The sequence below is a fragment of the Rhipicephalus sanguineus genome, chromosome 10 (assembly GCF_013339695.2).
Source record: "Rhipicephalus sanguineus isolate Rsan-2018 chromosome 10, BIME_Rsan_1.4, whole genome shotgun sequence".
Classification (NCBI taxonomy): Eukaryota; Metazoa; Arthropoda; class Arachnida; order Ixodida; family Ixodidae; genus Rhipicephalus; species Rhipicephalus sanguineus.
Genome location: NC_051185.1, coordinates 27,379,132 through 27,395,764, shown reverse-complemented (window position 1 = coordinate 27,395,764; position 16,633 = coordinate 27,379,132).

Sequence of the window (16,633 nt, the reverse complement as noted above, 5' to 3'; positions counted from 1 at the left end):
TAGCTTTTCTTCTCCTCCTTCCCCAGCGCACGGTGGCCAACCCGCTCTGCCCTGGTTAAGCTCGATCTCTGCCCCTTTTCTTTTATCTCTCTACTCCTCCTGACAAAATTTGTCGGGACGATCGAGTTTTACATCTAAGACCAGCGGCACAAACATGACTCTGTGTGCTCAGATTCGGCTATCATCGGCCCTCAAGAGTGCTTGACGTCATGTAAATGAGCCAACGTAATTGGTTGGAGCATCTACGCAAATTCTTTCTGCGTGGGACGGCGATGTCTGTTGGCGGAGCCTATATTTACTCTGAGTTTGTAATGGTGCATGGGCGTCGGCAGGGGAGGTACAATAGGGGTACCCAGAGTACCAGTGTAATCACATGCGCTCTAAGAAAAAAGAGTCCTTTGACTCCTTTCGGGGAGTCCTGACTTGACACCCAGAGTACCAGTGTAATCATCTGCACTCTAAGAAAAAAGAGTCATTTGACTCCTTTCAGAGAGTCCTGACTTGCCACCCAGAGTACCAGTGTAATCACCTGCACTCTAAGAAAAAAGAGTAATTTGACTCCTTTCGGGGAGTCCTGACTTGCCACTCAGAGTACCAGGGTAATCAGGTAATCACCCGCACTCTAAGAAAAAGGAGTCATTTGACTCCTTTCGGCGAGTCCTGACTTGCCACCCAGAGTACCAGTGTAGTCACTTGCACTCTAAGAAAAAAGTCATTTGACTCCTTTCGGTGAGTCCTGACTTGCCACAGTACCAGTGTAATCACCTGCACTGTAAGAAGGAAGAGTCATTTGACTCCATTCGGGGAGTCCTGACTTGCCACCCAGAGTACCAGTGTAACCACCTGCACTCTAAGAAGAAAGAGTCATTTTACTCCTTTCGGGGAGTCCTGACTTGCCACGTATACGGCTCTTTGTAAAGAGTCACGTCAACTCTCTGTGGAGATCATTATACTCTTTGCGGAAAGCCGTGTGACCCACAAGAGAGTTAACGTGCCTCTTTAAAGAGAGTCATATGCGTGACAAGTCAGGACTCTCGCAAGGGAGTTAAAGGACTCTTTTTTATTCTTAGAGTGTGGCACTCTGGGGGACACGCATTCTGAAGAGCACTCCCAGAGTACCAGTGCGATCCCAGATTTCATACGGAGTCACACGTGCAGCCGTAGTCGAAAGTTTGAAGACCACGAGACGCAAAAAAAAAGAAAAAAAAAAGCTGAATATTCCCGCTGCCTGACCAGGCAGCTTTGAATTTATATTTCCGGCCTGTTCCAAAGCACGTGCGCAGTTCGGCCGAATACAGTCACAAATTGCTGGGAAATTCAAAGTTTTCTCAGACCTGGTAGCCTATAAACTTTTGACGCCGACCGTACACTTGTATGATTAAGAGGTCATCGAACCTCTGCAACGTATGCGGAAGTGTCGAGCTTTTGTGAACGAAGCTCGCCCTATGGTTGTGCATCTATATTGCGATGACTCGTGCGCGAAGCATTACGGCACCCTTATCAACCCTTATCAATAGTTCCTCCTCTTCCTCGAGGCGACCGCGATAAGACAGGAATCGTACACGTGAAAAAAAAAATATATTTTAACACATACTTGGTTCATTCACTGTCGGCTTCCGGATTACTCCAACAAAATTCAGAGCACTTCTACAACTGTGAAAGTGAAAGCCAGCGGAGCTTTCGCTATGGTCGGTGTGGTATAGTGAATATTGCTATGGTGAATTTATACATTATCATTATTGACTATATTGAGCGAATAAGGAGACGCACACTCAAATAAACCGGTGTTTCTTTTTGCACATGAAGCATATTATCTCACCAACGGCGGCCTCAGAATGAAGTCCTGTGGTACATAAGAAGCCTCGTGGTTTCGAAGTTACAATAGTGGCATCACGTTCGTTTGTTGCAAGTGGTCTTGTCTTTGAGGCTGAAATTGTGCACGTCATTCTGCCATGTCGGCGAAACCGTACATCTTTATGTTTACTTTTACGCCTTGTCCATTTTTTTTTCGACGCAAGAACGCTGCATTAGTCGAGTTCATCGGTTCGCCGGAAATCGCGGTTCTACGCGTCCACACGGGCGCAGAGGACACGTTTTCAGAAATACACATTGCTGCACGCTCGTTCGTGTGCTTACGGCGCGTTGCGAATTCATTCGTTCATGCTTTTGGTCTATATATATATATATATATATATATATATATATATATATATATATATATATATATATATATATATATATATATATATATATATATATATATATATATATGTATATATATATATATATATATACTTATGTAAAACCATCTCTGGCTCTCAATGTACCGTATCTTAACAAATATCAGAAGCAGGGTATTCATTTTAACAAAGTCTGTAAAAAAGAGTTGCGCGACTCTTTTATGTCTGAACTGTACAAACAGCGCTATCTGTTCTTGCCACGACACATTTCTTTCATTGTAGCACTGAATAATTGTTTAAATACTTTTGCTGCAACTACGTATCGATACAAACCTGTTAAAATCAGGCATGTTCAGGTGTACGTATTGCGACCCGACGTCATTATTTTAGATGCGAAGTATCTTAAGGTCGAGCTCAATCCGGCGGTGGTGGTGGTGGTGGTGTGCGGCGCGACCACCCTTACTGCGCATGCGCATACCCTCTCCACACACCTCCTCTCCACTCACCCTCTCCGCTTCCCCTCTCCACTTTCCCTCTCCCCTTCCCCTCTCCACTTTCCCTCTCCCCATCCCCTCTCCACTATCCCTCTCCACTTTCCCTCTCCCCTACCCCTCTCCCCTACCCCTCTCCCATACCCCTTTCCACTCTTCCTCTGAAACGCGGGCTAGACATGCCGAAATTCTCTCCTGCGCAACGCCGCGATGAGCTCGAGCACATGCGCGTCCCCTCCCCTTCTCTCTCCTCTCCTACGCTGCCCCCCTCTCGCCCGCCTGTCGACCGCGTTCCCCGCTCGCCCTGTGAGAATTAACGGCCAGGCTAGATGGAAGATACGACGGGCGTAGCGTCCCTCTTCGCGTTCCACGACGCGAGGTCGGTAGCATGCCCAACGAACGCCAACGGAACGCGATCGTGCAAGTGCTCCGGCTTCGCATCGCCTCATGGTCCCCTTTAGCGGGAGATGGTGTAATTTTTTTTAGCATACTTACCTTTCCGTTTATGTATGCACGTGTATAGAGTGCATATATGTATGTCTTACCTTTACCGCTGTTCTATGTCCTTACTCTGTTTCTACACTACTTTAAATATCCTTTGTTCATTAAGTACGCTCATGTTGCCTAAAAATGCATTTTTACGCTGCCTACGGACCCCTAGGCACTTTCAAGCTGCATTTCGCCGCTTTTCGCGTGGGCGACCCCCCAACTATTTTGTCGGAAATAAACTTTCTTGATTCTTCGTCTTCATATACACGGCGGTTTTCGGTTCCTGTCCGCTAGCTATACACGCTTAAATGTTGAAATTTCAGAAGTTGTTGAACTACTTTAAACGTATGGATTCTACAGTATTTTTTGCATTTCTGAATATGGCCAACACCTTCTAGACTAGCTAAGGCCCATATGGGCCTTAGCTAGTCGGCTTTGCATGAGAGTGCCACTCGAAATTGAGCACCGCAGTCCAAATTTTAGAACCTTTTCAAGTTCTTAAAACTTCTACTTCTAGATTTCAAGTTTTACTCACGAAAATTTTCAGTTTTTTTTTATTTCGACGAGTCTGTGGTGTCCGTACGTATTTGGTATGATTTTTATATTTAGTGAATACTTATTAAACTGCTGTTATGCGTCATTATTGGTGATATTGGTGAGATGCATTTTGCTTTGAATTTGTATTATTGCGTTTCACATAGCACGTGATTTCATTCAATGTAGTGACTTCATAACATTGTGTGATTGACATATTATATAACCGATTGTATAACACATAACACATTGTATGGTATCGTATAACACTGTACAACACTTGTGTGAATTTTATGCCGTAACTGCATGTGCCTGAATTACCGAAGAGAAGTTGGGCTTTTGTCAGGCGCATTGAAACACCCTTAGCCCAAGTTTCGTCGGTCTGCAGTGTATGCACTCAGAACCGAATATAGCTTTCTGCATTTTTTCTTTGCTCGTGGTTATGCGGGCATGCTCAATATACAGTGTTCGTGCGTATGTTTGTCCTAAATCCGCTCGGCGCAGCATCTGACAGTGTGTGCATCGCGTAGAAGTATTTCCACTCGAAGGTCAGGTAGCCTGCTGCCATTGTCTAGTATGTCTCATTTGGACATGCGCAGCTTTCTCAAAAGGCAGATGGCACATTCAACATCTGCCGCACGCCGACATGGCAGCTCTACGGAACTTGTTACAGTCTGACCATGGAGCACAGAAAGGTCTCGCAATATACGGTAGTAGTCAAAGTGGCCTGTTTCGAGCGGTGCAGGAGAGGTCGACTGACCAGTGTGAATGCGTGACATGAAGCTGCTCGTGACCCTTTAATCCCCTTACCCATTTCCCACCAATAGCAGCCAAGAGTCGTCCTTTTCTTTCAATAAAGGCCATACTCATTCATTCAGTCATACGTATGTTTACCCCTGTGACAACTAAATTTTATCATTTAGCACATGTTTCTATAGGACGCCTCTCTAATTAACGTTATCTTTTGTTCCCACTTTCGCTACCTTTGTTTTGTTAGCTGTGTATGTTTCTTCGTTAGCGGTATGTGCATTCACGCGTGGCATGTTATTACGGGAAATGCGATAAGGTCAACTTTTGGCATTGTATCTAGGGACAGCACAGCTTGCTGGAACGTATATACACTCTATCTGCTCGGTTATGTACGTCTGATAAGCAATACAATACGCCAGTCACACGCGCTTTGGTAATATGTTTAATGCGACGCAGCTTTCATTCTTCCTTGCGATAATAACAATAACTGTTGGGGTTTTACTTCCCAAAACCACGATATGATTATGAGAGACGCTGTAGTGGAAGGCTGCGGAAATTTCGAACACCTGGTTTTTTTTTTTTTTTTTTTAACGTGCACCTAAACCAAAGCGCACGGCCTCTAGCGTTTCGCCTCGATCGAAATGTGGCTATTGCGGCCGGGATTCGATCCCGCGACTTTCGTGTCAGCAGTGAATCACCACATCCGCTAGACCACAGCGGCGGGTATCCTTGTTTGCGAATAAGGGTGATTTCGCGTGGGAACCCTTCGAAAGTACGTAGCACACGACCACAGAAAGTCGACGACGGAATGACGAAGACTATATGACGATGACGTAATAAAGATGACGCAATCACTGCAATAACAGCACCATCAATTCGATGTTGAATGCTTTCAAGAACTAAAGAAGAGAACAACGCAAGATGAACGTTGGTCCTTCTGCGTTCCTTTTGGGCTGCTCTTAGCATAATCGTCCCGTAGAGAAAGAACTGGAAAGACGTAGGCGTCTAAAACATGGCGACCATGACCTGTTTCCGGCGTCCGGCAATTGGATCCGGTGCTTGCAGTACGCAAAAAGCAGAACCTCTAAGATTAGTGGTGGCTGCTACTGCAGAAGCAACCGTCGCTTGGGATACGGGTTTGAAGATCACCTGTGCCCACGGTGTAAGAAAAATAATTTAGGTGTGGACACTCCGCCCGACGGCGCGTCCACATAATGTTCGCCTCTTTCCTCCTCTCGGCCCCCATGTCGCAGCGCCTCCCACGCAACCGCGGCCGGCGCATGTACTATAGAAGACGAGCTGCGTGTCCGTAACGGCGTTGCGCACGTGAGAAGTCAGCGAGCAGAAAGACTGCTCACGCGCTCTAAGCAAGACGCCGCGCTTTTACGTAGGCAACGTCGTCGGGTGCGCCGTTTACACCGTGGCCGCATGAAAACTCGCCGTGAAAGAATGCAATGAGGTGAAAAAAAAAATGAAGAAAAACGCGCGTTCGCCTCGTCGCAATATGTTTCTTAAGCCCCCATGTCGCAGCGCCCCCCACGAAACTGCGGCCGGCGCATGTATTAAAGGCGAACATTATCTGGACGCGCTCTCCTTCGCGGCGGGCGGAGAGTGTCCACACCTAAATTATTTTTCTTACACCGTGCCTGTGCCCAACAATGTTAAGTTTACGACGAGGAGGGTTAACGGCTACAGTCCAACAGGCTGCATTAAATGAGCACCGTGACGTCTAAGGCGAAGAAAGCCTTAGACGCCTCATCAAAAGCGAAAAGTGACCGTCGGCGGCGTCGGCGTCAACAGGAAGCGATGCAAAATATCATCATCATGCGGTGACGTCACAAATCGCCAACCTTTGTGACGTCATCACAACAGCACTATGACGCCGGATGACGTCGCCACGACGTTTTGCAGGACCTCCGGGATCGACACACCTATGACCAAGCGATGACGTCATCACGTGACGTCACGTGAGGACGTCATCACTTGGTCATAGGTGTGTCAGGTGCAGAAAGCTTTCGGGGGCATGAATGCAATCGACTGCGAAAAGAAAAATAAGAAGAAGATGACTTTCGCCTTCGAGTTATCTATGCGTAAGGGACCCTGTGACATTTTTTTTCGATTTGTCATGTGCTGCGTTAATGCCTAACTACGGGAGCTTCAGAGGAAATGCCTGCAAATTAGGAGGTCACAGCGTTCCTTAACATTTTACAAATATACGCACCTCAACGAACTCTCGTCTAGGTTTGGGTAAACAAGAGAGTACAATTATTTGTAGTGTACCTCCATCATTGAAAAAAAGTTACAGTTTGGCCTCAACGGCGAAGCAATGAATGCGTTAGCAAGAAATTTGATTGCCACAGGAAGAAACCATGCGTATATGGAAACAGGAAAGCACGAAAAAAAGATCATGTTACATTTTTAATCACGTGCGTGACGTCAGATAGCGGATTTCCTTGTCTAGCAGATCAAGCGACGGAACGCTTACGCAATGCGCGCCCCTTTGGTAGATAGTAAAGGCCTCTAAGATCTCTCGCGTGCGCTTTTGACGATAACGTTTTAAGAGGGCAACGTCACCTTCGCTGTCTGTGCAGCGCCCTTCGGAAAAACGAAAAAGCTATAGATAGCTTGCACATGACGTCATTGACGCAGCTTCTCAAAGCACTGGCACACCACGATGGCGAATTTGAGGACAAAAGAGTTACGCTTAACGAGCTTCAATGTGATAACGACGTAGCAGGAACACCTCTTAGCAGGAATAATGAAAGAACCTGCGATGTGACATTTTGATAACATTAATGCGACATCGCAAACGTCACGACCCCCCCCCCCCCCATGCTAGTGCTCCGACACCGCGCTTTCAGTGACGTCAGTGCAAGCCATCTACGCCTCTGCTACGGACGAAGCTTGTATAAGCCGTATTCAAGTACACTTCGCAGCAGTAAAGAACAAACAAATATTAAAGGTCGCGTAAGTTGCAACACGTGAAATCAATATCGCCTTTCATCTATCCTCGACTTGTCTCTCTGTTTGATATCCCCTCAAGCGTCCTATTTCTGCAGTTTCGATGCGAGTTATGCCGAACGTTGTCTTTTGACATTGACATTGGCTATTTAAAGGTATAGGCATAAAAGCCTACTGATAAGCGGTCCGCGACTAAAAACGGGAATAAGTTTACCGTGCCCGGCCAAGGCCGATATCAACAGCCTCCCACGCTATCGAGGGGCTGTTGTAAACGACTATGTATAGGTGTTGTGGCATGTTTATTATCGCCGTTGTGGATTCCTGGAAGGCTTGCACGAGTTGACGGATTTCCGCTGCATTTCCGAATGCCATGCTAACGTTTCCGGCCGTTACCTCATACCCTATATATGCTACGGCTGCCACAAGCACATGTCGTGTTGTTTCAAGCGACACGTGTTGTTTGTTACCTGCCGTAGGCGTGCGCCCAAGGAGGGCAGGAGGGCAACGACAGCCCTCTCGCCCCCCCCCCCCGCATCCCCCCGCTAGTCGTCTATAGGGTGTGCCAAGCCTGCCCCATGCCTTTGAATTAATAACAAAAGAAACGACAGTCGTTTCTGTCGTTTCTTTTGTTCGTCCTCGTTCTTTCCAGCTGTTTATTCATTCAAGGTGGAATCACACCAATTTGCCCAGTTATCTATTTATTTATCTATTTCAGAAGGACTGCCGGCCTCTCATATGAGACCTTAGCAAGGAGGGGGCGATACGTAAACGGAAACCGGCATGGAAATACAACAGGAAAAACAAATATAACGCAGAACTTGCAGCCGCCGCGGCCGGGATTCGATCCCGCGACCTTCAGGTCAACAGTCGAGCACCATAACCACTAGAACACCGTGGCGGGTGCAATGAAGAATATATTAAAGGGACACTAAAGGTAAATAACAATTTATGTCAGAGTGAAAGCCCAATGTATGACAACTTCTAAAACGGCAATATTATCAACAGCAGTGCCCTACTTACCGAGAAATTAAGCTAAATGTATCACATGATGAGCGCCACGAGTGGGACATTTTCGAAGTGATCCCGATGACGTAGGGAAGTCGGCCTACAATAAATCACTAGTAATCAAACTAGCAGCAGTAAAAAAAGAACTTTCCGAGCATCAAAAGACGTAATAAATTGCTGTTTGTTCGTTTCCGCTTGATTCATGGAAAACAAAACCTCCGTGGCGTTGCCATGGGGAACGGCGCGCGTGGTTCAAAGGTTCCGTTTTCGCCGAACTGCGCCTCGCCCGTCTCAGTGGTAGTTTCGGGATCGCGTACTGCCGTGCGTGTTTTGCGCGCTCGTGAAAGTCACTCTGACAGAAAGTTCGACAAAATGCCGCATGCGTGTGATATTGCCGGATGCCCGAATGGTGTACAACGCCAGTGCTGCAGCAAGGAAACCGGTGTGTCTTTTCACTGGGTGCCGCGGAATTAACCCTTACGCTCGAAGTGGCTTAGTGTCATGCCATTGCGCCAGTGTGCTAAACAGTCAAAACCTCTGCGTGCGTGCTCGCTGCACTTTCGTACTGAGGATTACGAGACCAACCGCAACTTGTTGAAGGCTTTGAATGTGCCCATCCGAGCAAGTCTGCCGCAGCGCCGTTGTTGCTACTGTGGGTCCCACTACTTCCGCTCGGCTGCTACTAGTGTCGGCGGCCGCGCAGTAAAAGCGGGCAACGTTGGGCACGGCAGCAGTGACGTATGAAAGTCGTATTTTCAGGCGGGAGATTTGAAGCGCGCTAACGCGATGCGGACCACTAAAAACGTGATTTTATTTCAAAATAAGCACTTCCTTGGCACAAAAGCAGCACTACGAGGTTGCTGGACCGCTATTTCAACAATCAACGTCGACTTAATATTTGCCTTTAGTGTCCCTTTAACAGCAACAAAGCAGAATCTACCTATATCCCAGCGTCCCGTGTCATCAATAACATCTGTGTCAGTAGAAACGAGACAAGAGTTTACAGGAAGATGGAGGCTAGAAGTATAATGCAACTTCGTCGAAGGACGAATGCCGCTGGTTACAACGTTTCGCCAAGAAGACTCCTCTTCGTCACGACATTAACGCCCTGACGAAGACTGACGAAGGCAAGTCATATTGTATGAGCCACTGCCAGCCTGACGAAGACGCGTCATTTTGTCAAAACGACGGCTCAAGCGACATTACCTGCTCAGCGAATTCTCACATTTGTGTCACCCAGTGGCGTATTAAGCTATTGAGCGTCGCGAAGTTCTCGTTTATTCGGTAACGTGAAATTTATTAACGCTATATAAAGCGCGCCCTTTTCTTCGCTCACCACCCTTTCCCTTTTTCGTCTCATTGTAAGCCTTAAATATGTTATATAAAAATCACAAACGAAATAATAAACGTGGTCAGTCACGTCGTCATGCATAAAATTTAATAGCGCTGTGTAATGCGCGTCCTTTGGTTCGCTCGCCGCCCTTTACATCTTTCGTCTCATTGTACGCATTACATATGTGTTATAAAAATGATAAACGAAGTAATAAACGCGGTCAGTCGCGTGTTCATACGACTTATGACGGTCACGTTATCATATGACGTGGTTAGTCACGTGGATAGACGTGGTCATAACTGAAAGCATCCCGTTTTGTGGCCCTGCGTTCAGTGATGTGGCCATCGAGTACGCGTATTCGGGAATGGTGGATCCAGTGTTGCCCATCGATCGAATGGAGGTTCGAATCTGAGCAACCTTATAGGCAGCCGTCGACGAGCTGTAATGGCTTCCGGCACTACGCCGTGCGCTGGATCGTCGACAAGGTTTCCCTGGTGGCCACTGGGCGGCCCTGTAGCGTTACTCGGTCGCCGCAAGACGTCGCCTTCGGGGTGCACGGAGCGGTCTCGCGGAGCGACGTCGTCCGCATCGACGTCACTCTGGTCAATGTCCGAGGCCGGCACCACGTTCCCAGAGTCCTGGTCCGTCCGTTCTTTGTGGCTAAGCCACTGAACGTCGAAGATAGATATGTAGATATAGATTAAAAGGACTGCAGAATAGATAGATAGATAGATAGATAGATAGATAGATAGATAGATAGATAGATAGATAGATAGATAGATAGATAGATAGATAGATAGATAGATAGATAGATAGATAGATAGATAGATAGATAGATAGATAGATAGATAGATAGATAGATAGATAGATAGATAGATAGATAGATAGATAGATAGATAGATAGATAGATAGATAGATAGATAGATAGATAGATAGATAGATAGATAGATAGATAGATTAAACGCAGCACAAAAATCACGGACACAGGAGCACACTACACAGTGCTAACTATCAACTCAGATGTATTGAAGAACACACAAGCATATATACCCATGAAAACAAACACGTGATCCCAAACAAAAAGAAAAGAGGAGACCTCGTGATTGGCGATGAGGAAACCTAATTCGATATTATGCAGCAGTATTGACGGCCTCGCGACACGTGCTTCACCAAATTTGCTGATTCATGGGTATACATGCATGTGCGTTCTTCAATAAATCTGAGTTGATGGTTAGCGCTGTGTAGTGTGCTCCTTTTATGTGTCCGTGTTTCTTGCGCTGCGTTTAATGATGCTATCGTACCAACTCGCCCAGCAAGACACCCTTCTGTAGATAGATCTAAGTTGCTATATATACTATAACATGTGCTCTATACATTACGCTTTTACAGCGAAAGCTGTTATGAGAACACAGCAGCAGCAGCTCTTGGTGGCGTAGTTGTTCACCGTCGCTGACGACGGTGGTGTCCGTAACCATTATGGCGCACAATGAGAAAAAAAAATATTGAGGACAGAGCGGGATTCGAACCCAGGTCCTCTCGATTATTCTACCTCACATCCACACCAGTGCTTGAATCTCCTTCGCAAGAAGACCCTATGAAGGCGTCATGACGGACAAGGAACCACGTTAACATATGCAATATAGCGTGGTAGAAGAGTAAAACAACAGCCAGGCGTCACACAAGGCGAATTGCGTAACAAGTGGGTGGTTTCAAGCTTCCCACCCATTACAAAGGGCTCAGTCATATTCTTCGTCATCAGCCACAGCATCAACGAAGTGCACTTCCAGAAGCATAGCGGGTATTCCGTTTCTCCGCAGAATGATGAGTTGTGGCTCTGGCACACTGCAGCGCAAAAAACACACAACGGACGGAACACGAAAGACGAACTACTAACTGATAAAGAGTTGGTAAAGTAATTGGTAATTGATAATTGATAAAGGGTTGCTACTAAGTGATAAAGTGTTGGCGTTCCTACGCATGTGTAGTGAACGACGTCTGCGTCGGACAGCATAAATATATGTGAAACTCTTCCAGTAAAGGTTGTTGCAAGTTCAGCGCTCGTCTTCGTCGTTCGTGTTCCGTCCGTTGTGTGTTTTTCTTTTTTTGCGCTGCAGTGTGCCAGAATTATGTACCAACAAGCCCAACTCGACACTTTAATGAGTTATGGCGTAGTGGGCACCCATCAAATGTAATTACAGTAGTCGCCCCAAGAGAGTTTAGAAGGGGCTCTCAATGGCCACTCCTCCAGCTTTCGGTGTGACTGTGCTGGGTGTTTTTCTTTTTCTTTTCCGTGTGATTAGTCATTTAGCCTCCTCTTCCTCTTCTCTAAATCTTGTTAAATCGTGACATTTCCTCTTAGTATCTCTCTCACGTTAAATTTCGTGCATCTCTGCGCTTACCTCGTGTATTCGGCGCTCGAGGCTGCGTCGCTCTGCGGCGTTTACGAGCCACCGCCTGAACTCTGTGCGTGTCCAGCGCTGTATTGTAATGGCGGCGGCCTCTCTCTGCCAGCGCCGGTAATCGGCTCCTCCTGCGCCGCGCATAAGTGCATAGTATCCAATTCTTCAACCTGCGCCTTTCTAGTCTGTAACCGCTTTCAGAGAAATGCTACTGAAAAGACTGAGTCAGTACAAAAGAAAGCTGTACTTTTACATGACGTAGATATATCCGCTCTAACGATATATATTTAACCTTACCTTCCCTCTAACACGCAGCCACATTTAAATTCGAGGCCTTTTACATGCAGGCTAATTAATTCGTTTCATCGTAATTGATTCGTTAAATGTACTCAATCCGCTGGTTTCTTCCCCATACGCGTAATTCGAACAGCCTAAACTTCTGTGATAATTCAACTTGGAACATATATGAACAAACACAGTTTGTTCTTCATTGCAAATTAACGCTGAACTTCTTTGCCCGGAGGCGTTCGTGCATTGTCGTTAAGCGATTCCTCCCTCCAGCCAATCGGCGTGTGGTATTATCCCCGCGAGTGGCTTAGATGCAGCAATGTCACAAGAGGAGGCACACATCTTGCCATGGCGGCCATATCGTTTTCATAAATACGGTGTTCATTTTTAATTATATAAAAACTGTAATGATGTCGTGAAATAAAATTTAAAACCGAGCATTGGTTCCCAGCTTGCGTAATCGCATTGTGCTATTGAGCCTTCTCGAAAACCGGTCGAACGGCAGTTACGATTTCTATACAGTCTTAAACAGCTGAACGGTGTTGAACACAAGTAGACGCTACAAAATTGCCGGCGTTAAATAAACTTGAATGAGCTGCAAACCACCTGCAATGAAGCGAGTCATTTTCTTGTTAATTCCTGTAGAATTCTAACGCAGCACACCTCCTGTCGTGTTCCTTAAAGGGCCCCTAAACCACCTCCGATAATTTTAATGCGACAGCGTTAAAGAGTTCGTTTCGCAGAAATTCGGGCGTCGGCGTCGTTGGTTGGGGGCGAAAAATCAGCGTTGTCCGTGAGCGAAAATTCGAGATACATGCAAATAAATCAATAATAGAAAAATATTCGGCCCGAGTGAGAATCGAACCCAGGCCTTGTGCGTGGCAAGCAGGTGTTCCACCACGGTGCCACACGCCAGTGCTTGAAACTGCTTCATAAAAAAAAGCCATATGGTATAAAAGAAAAGCTGGGTGTATGTCTCCTTAACGCATGTAATATTGCGTAGTAGAATCGTAGAATCGCATCAGGCGTCAAAACGAGTGACTTGCGAAAAGAGTGTGTGGTTTAAAGCTGCCCACCCAACACAACGTCTGCAGCTACGCAGGTGCGCGTGGCACGCTAGGGACAAGTAGTGGGCGCTTCGCCCATTCACAATAGGAAGAATTATGGCGTAGATGGGCGCTTAGCAACTGTGCATCCAGTAGACATTCTAGGATAGTTTGAAACCACCAATGTTAACCACGCAAACGTTGTTTTTTTTTTCATTGTGACGTGGTTAAAGGCGATGCGCACGCGGCCCGATTACGCTATCGCGTTCTGCTCTTGAAGGCGAAGCTCAAGCGTCATTCAAGTATTTTTTTAAACTTTTCTAGTAAACTAGCGCATCGAGTTCAGAATGCCATCACGATGAAGAACGCGAAACGCGTCAGCGATACGAGCCGCGGGCCCGTCACATATTCCAAGAAAGAATTCCTTCTCCTCACCGGGCCTTTCGGTATTCCCCAGCGTTAGCCGTGACGTCACCGTTTTGCGTCTGGTCAGCGCATCCACAAAAAGAACCTGTTTGTCTGCTGGCAGGTACGCGCGCTCCCTGCTTATCCTCCTCGCACGGCGAGGAGGAGAACTCGGCCAGGATGAGAGATGAGCCGATGAACGAAGCTTAGCGAAGGAAAGAGCGAAGCAAGCGAGGGCCGCTTCTGGATCATCGAATGCGTGAAACTCCGCTATTACGGCACTGTTTCAAAAAATTCTCGCGGCTGCGTGTTCGTTGAAGACACGTGCCCAAATGCAACACCATTAATAAATTTCGACCTCTGGGTGGGTTAGGGGCCTTTTAACTGTCATGCAGTTGAAGTATGATGTTTTAAAGATAAATCTCAAGGAAAGGGGGGGGGGGGGGGCACTTGCAATGGGTGTCCCTCCCAGCATGAACACAAGGGGGTTCAAGACCCCCTGACCCCTGACATCTTCCCCCCACCCCCGCCGTGAGTGACGCCAGTGATCCCCACTCCTGCGACTTAGCCAAAGAAGGGCTGCAATACGTGAGAAATAAATAAATGAACAAAACCTAACCTGATTCAAAATATCTGTACGGTTGGTTTCCGGTGGCGGGCGAGGCGTCCTGTCCCAAGTCGAGATACCGGGGGCCGTACGAAGTGTGAGCGGCGGTGCTGCGTGTAATGGAGATTTCCTGGCTCCTATCTCCAAATAACGTAAAAAAAAAAAAAAAAACTGACAGCGTGCCTTCTGCATTCGCGTAAGATGACTCGAAGGCGAAAGTCATCTTTTAAAGCGATAGCATTAAAGAGCTCCTTCCGCAGAAATTCCGGTGTCGGCGTCGTTGGTTGTGAGCGAAAAATCATCATCTTGTATAAAATAAAGAATAAAAAAAAAAACTTCGGTTCGAGTGAGAATCGAACCCAGGCCGTCTGCGTGTCAAGCAGGTGTTCTACCACAGAGCCACTCCATTGCTTGAAACTGCGCTGAAATTAATGCTTCACAAACATACGAGTCCTGTATACAGTTGTCACAGTACGAGATGTAATATCGCAGTAAAACGGGGTACAAGCGTATATTGCCATCGGGCGTCACACCATGTGAACTGCATAACGCGTTGGTGGTTTAAAGCCGGCCACCCATTACAAAAGGCACACACATTACTGCGCGTATTCCCTTACGAACACGTAGCGGGTGCATCGCAACTTCGAAAAAGTATCACGTGCGTAACTGCTGTTGGTTTAAAGCATGCCACCCATTACAAAGGGCATACACATTAGTGCGTGCATTCTCTTACACACACGTAGTGGTACACTGTTGCCGTAAAAGTGCTGTTGAAGAGGGCGGACTATAGGTATGTCGAGTGTGTGTGCGCCAGTGTGTGAGACCGGGCGACTGAACATAACAAGCGAAACAGAGCACGATGAGGATTTGGCCGGATATCGCTATCGCGTTCAGCTCTTAAAGGCGAAGCTTAAGCGTCACCCAATTTTTTCTTCTCAGTAGATGTATCGGTCGTCCCCTGCCCCCCTCCGAAAGCTTTCTGCACATAACGTGGTTTTGCACTGCCTGCAGGATCGGAGGCATTGCTAGCTTTCTGCAGCTCACCTGATTTTGCACTGCCTTCGTGATCGGTGAACCTTTGATCAAGCGACGATGTCGTGATGACGTCATCATGTGACGCCACCGTTATGCGACGTCATCATGACGGCACATGTTTTGTCGATATGTGGCATCATAATGACGTCATATGGTGACGTAATCGCGTAATGAAGATTTTTCGTATCACTCGTATTGACGCCGACTTCGACGGTCAATTTTCGTGTTCGGTGAGGCATATAAGGCTTTCGCCTTAATAAATGAATAACACTAACCTGATTCAAAATATCTGTACGGTTGGTTTCCGGTCGGCAGGCGAGGGATCCTGTCCCCAGTCGAGATACCGAGGGCCGTACGGAGCGTGAGCGGTGGTGCTTCGTGTAATGGAAACCTCGTGGCTCCTGTAATACATCGTAACGGAAAAATCGTTCATTCTATCGGAAGTACAGTAGAACCCGACCATATCGGACTCGAATAAAGCGAACCCTTACATTGAAGTACTTTGGAACACGACAATGTTTTAACGTCAATGCATAGGAATATCTACGGCTACAGCGAACAGAAACAGCTGAGAACACATAACATATCGAATATCGGGCAACGCGAAACACCCCAAAAAGTTGGCTTTCCCTCACAAGGGGTTGGCTTTTCCACGAGGAGGGGGACTTTCCCGCATGCATTTGGACGAGCGGGCGGTGTGATTAGGAGGGCGCTGCGCGGGGCGAGTAGAAACTACCACTTGCCATCACGTTTTTTTGCCCCATGATTTCTCGTCGTTGCGTAGGGTGGCGTCGCTGTTCGCTTCTCAGCTCACTCTGTTAGCACGATGGCTTCCGTAAAACGGAAGAACCTGGCTGTTCTCCTTAAGGCTGACCACAATCTACACAGTGGAACGTAGAGAAAAGAAGTCAGGCGTCGCCACTGCTTACCCCATTCCAAGAAGCACGCAGAGTATGATATTGAGAAACAAGGCCAACATTATGGCCACGGCAGACTAGAGGTTTCCGCTGCCCGACGAGTACGCACAGCTGCGCGTGAAGACGTTGAGGTGCTGCTTACAGTGTAAACTTTATCGCGCTGACAGTAGACGAACGCTACGTAGAAGGAAGG